Below are 4718 nucleotides of genomic sequence, written 5' to 3' on the forward strand. Positions count from 1 at the left end.
CATCAGAGAAATTAAGTGGTTGAAAGGTAAGAGCACCAGTAGTTGAAGTCTGAACTGCTAATAGTCTGGAAAAGTTCATAAACAATACTTCTTCATTATTTTTGAAGACAGTAAATGAGACATTAGGATTAGTAGGTAAAGGAGGAGTGAAAACAACAGAACAGCTAACAGTTCTAACAGTTCCACGAATAAAAGGAGAATCATCAACAGGGGATATAGATACTTGTGGTAAAGGTACTGTGCATGAACAAATAAAGGTGAAATTGTACATTTTAACTAACCTCTTATGCTAACAGTTATATTAGCAGATCCAGTTCCATTAAACAGAATACCATCTCTATCAACAGTAAGCCTAGCTTGACAAGTATATACTCCAATATCTGAATATTCAAGTGAATTAAATATCAAATCATATCTTTGTACAGTGTCAGAAACAGTCACCAAATTGAAACTTATTCCATTTCCTTCTATTAATCCAGCTCCTCTGCTATTAAACCATGTTATATTGAGGACTCCAGCTACTATTGTGACAGTACAGTTTAATGAATACACTTGACCAGCAAACACAGGCTGACTTGCAAATAGAGAAACAACAGGATTAGCTAAAATGGAAAAAATTATACAACATGCAGTCATGTACTTACTTAATGTCAGGAGGTTGTACATAATGCTTGCTGTTTTAGTTGTTGGTACATCAGAAATACTAAGAGTAGCTTCACAAGTATAATCATCTCTTTCATGAGTAGAAGCATTAAGAGAACTGAATGATAATGTGGCCATAGACCCACTATTAGTAACAGTGACTCCTTCCAGTGTATCATCAGTAAACACAGTACCATTAAGAAGCCATTGAACACTAACAGTAGCAATACTTGATACATTAGCTGGTGCAGTTCCAGTACACACTAACTGGAATGGGTCTCTTGATACTGGAATACCAACATCCATTACACTAACCATTGGTAGTGGTACAACTAAGAGAAAATTTGTTACATGTCATAACAATTTTACACATAATACAACATTTACTACAGATTTAGTGCCCTGTAAGTGAACAAATAACGACTTACTTTCCACAGTGACAGTAGCACTATTTGATGTAACAGTATCTGATGGTATAATCAGTTCAAACCCATTCACAGTACTAGCAGGTCCAACACTAGCAGTACAATAGTAATCAGTTCCATTATCTGATAGAGATGCAGTGAATGTTAGACTACTTCCATTAGTTGTTGGGTTAATCATCCCACCACTTATGCTATACTGAGTATTATTCATTGTAATGAGTCCATTAGGTCCAAACCAGTTAATGTTAACAGTGTGATTAACATCCAGTGGAGTAATAGTGACGGTACATAATAACTGAATGTCATTGCTCTCAAAAATACGTCCTGTTGTATTTAGGCTAGATGTGACCACAGGAGCAGGTACTACATTGTATGAACAAAGTTTTAATGTGAATCATTAATAAATCTACTTACCTTGTACAGATATAGTATAATTTGATGTTAGGGTAATAGTATCAGTACTATCATTCAATGAAGCTCCACAAACATATTCTCCAACTTGTGATGCTTGCAGTGAACTGAAGTTAAGAGTAAGTGTATATACAACACTATCATTAACTGATATCATTGTAGGCTCTAAAGTATCTAAAACTATGTCTCCATCAGTTGTAGAATTGAAGGGAATGAGATCAGGACTTGTCCAGGAAATTCTTACCATAGTATCATTCACTTGAGGAGCTAATGTCAATGTACAGGTTAATGAAAAGGAAGAAGAATGATCCAATGGCATCACAACTGGCCCTTGTACTTCAATACTGACAACTAAAATAATTAAAAAATAAATCATCATAAAAATCATAACAACATATTACTGTTGCAATTTATTACCTTGAGGCACAGTAACAGTGATTATTTCACTAGGTAAGTCTTCACCAGTAGCTACTAGTCTAATATTATATTCATCATCAGGACGTAATGAGAGAGACAGCTCAGTATTTGTAGCATCATCATTCATAATAATACCATTACTGTTACTAACAAAGACATGATACTGAGGAGTAGTACTAATCACTGCTGAGGGAGACCAGCCTAGCATAACTGAGAGAAGACTTTTTCTGCTGTAGGTCAAGTTTGATGGAGATCCAGTTACTAAAAGAAAAAAAAGTAGATAAAACAATTTGATATGTATAGATCTATACATACCAGTAACATTCCTTATTGCCATATTAGAAGATTTTAAAGGTGTAGTTGTAATTCTGTCAGTAGTAACAAAACATTTATACAGACCAGACACTCTCATTCTAAATGTTACTACTACTTGTACTTCAAGATTACTATTAGTATTTGTTATTACTGTATGTATCAGATTATCATCAGATACATTAAACTGGTTTCCATTATCAACAGAGCAAGTGACTATTGTTGGTGATCTATTAGTGACATTAAATGATAAACTAAACACTGGAGGATCAGCATCAACTGATGAGAGGAGCTGGAAGGAGGAACGACTAACATCAATCTTTGGAAGTTCTGTATAATGAAAAATTGAATAAATTATTTTATTATTTTATGCTTACCGCCATCTTTAAGGAAATCATTGTTCTCATAAGCAGCAACATACAGTGTCTGATTGATTCCTTCTTCATTTGGTATAATGCAACTGTATAGTCCTTGAACGTTTCCTATTCCTCCATTTCTTAACAAACCAATTTGACCAGTAGCAGTGTTGTTAGCAAACAGAGGACTAGGATCATTGTTACTATCAGTAGAGCCAGATGGTACAGTTGTTCCATCAGGATAATACCATGTTCCTATCATATTCTGATTAAGAGAACTCTGACACCACAAACCATCATTCTGACCATCAGGGCCAATGGGAATATTAGTAGCAGTACCATCAGGTCTATCTAAATCTACTTCATGAAACAGACTAGCAGCTATCATTGAGAAATTAGCAATAGTAATATCCTCCTCACCAAGAAACAATCTAACACCTATGGAATACAATAGATAGATTCATTACAAAATTATTTACTGACCAGTAGTTGGACGAGGAGGCAGTGAACCAAACTCTAGACATGATACATGAAGTACCAATGATAAGAGAAAGAATAGAAACATTATAACCAAGCAAATTTTGCAAACAATTAAGCCTGCGAGAAGAAATCTAACTCTATAAACTGTAAAACAGTAACATCTATAATGATTAATTCAGTAAAAATAACAGTAATTAGCCATATGTCAACATAGTCCCATTATCACTGCATCTTAGCATAACTGCAGATATAAAAAGGACAACAATAACATGTGTCCAAAGAAAGTAAAGAGACATAGCTAGATTAGCTAGGTTTTGTATGCACACATATATGAACCAATGTATTTAGATACATTCAATGTACACATATACATACCTGATGTGTACTGTAGTTGAGCTGACTGACACAATGGGTTACACAAATATGGCACTTTCCCTGCCTATAGTGATAAAGCATGTTTCATGAGCTGACAAGGAACTACACTAGTCCATGCATGTATGCAACAGAGGAACATATATGCATTAGAAAAATTATGAAAATGGAAAACTCTCTCCTAATCACTTAAGGCAAAATTTCGCCATGAAGTGACTTTGGCCTGATTTTTGATTAACTTTAAAAAATTTATAAAAAAATAATTTTGGTCAAAATCAGCCAAAACTTGCTACAGAACATAAGAACTGCATATGCATTAGGACAAAATTATAAAAATTAAAAATTCTCTCCTAGTCATTTTCAACCAAGACCAGGGTCTTGGTTGAAATTATAGTAAAGGGTTTTCAGCCCAATTTTTGAGCAACTTGACAATCCACTGATAAGAAGCTGCATGGAATACCACTTTTTCACATCACAATATGGCTTTATTAGTAATAGATCTACTCAACATAAATAAAACTACTGAGCATATGATCTCATTCAACTAGATAAAACTTAAACTTTTGAGTAACACATTGTAAACAAAATTAAAATTTGTAAAATAGTTACATCATTAGACCATAAAGACTACATTAGAAATAAATGTGCATTCCTAATTAAATGAAACTAAACTAATGATGCATAAAAATTTATTATATGCACATTTATAAAACTGCTCAGCATACACACCAAATAAGGGTATGTGATAGGTATTATCACAGTGAAGTAGTATCAGTCAGTTCATACACATTTTCATCATTCTCTTTTTCATGAAGACTAGCAGACTCTAACCAACAGAATAAAGTATGATTGATAGGTAACAACTAACAGATCGAATTAATGTGTTACCTGTAACAATAGGCTCGGTAGTAGTATTTTCATATGTTGTACTACTAGTGTCAGCAGCACTTTCTCTTGCAACAAGCAGATCAGGCTCATCTAATTGTTCATAAACCTGATCATCACCCATTTTTTCATAAACTCCATCTTCATTTCTATTACCACAGTCATAGTAACACAAGTATCACTCATGAATTATAGTATTGTTACTTACTCTGTGGATGTATCCTTGACAATATCAATCATACCATATCCAGCATTAGGTGTTGCATCAATGTCATCAGTTTTACTACTATTATAAGTTAAGGCATACACTAATAATCATGGAATTTTGTTACCTTATATTATAATTTTTTGATTTTTTTCTATAAATTATTACACAAATGACACAAACAATGATCAACACCAAAGCAACAACAATCAA

General features: G+C 33.5%; 1 protein-coding gene across 1 annotated transcript in view; it reads right to left on the reverse strand.

Moving 5' to 3' along the window:
• LOC105312503 (uncharacterized) overlaps nt 1-4718 on the reverse strand; it is a 20343-nt gene that overhangs the window by 5226 nt on the left and 10399 nt on the right. The gene's annotated exons all lie outside the window — the stretch shown is intronic.

This window comes from Amphimedon queenslandica, unplaced genomic scaffold, assembly GCF_000090795.2.
Source record: "Amphimedon queenslandica unplaced genomic scaffold, v1.1 AMPQUscaffold_13437, whole genome shotgun sequence".
Taxonomy (NCBI): Eukaryota; Metazoa; Porifera; class Demospongiae; order Haplosclerida; family Niphatidae; genus Amphimedon; species Amphimedon queenslandica.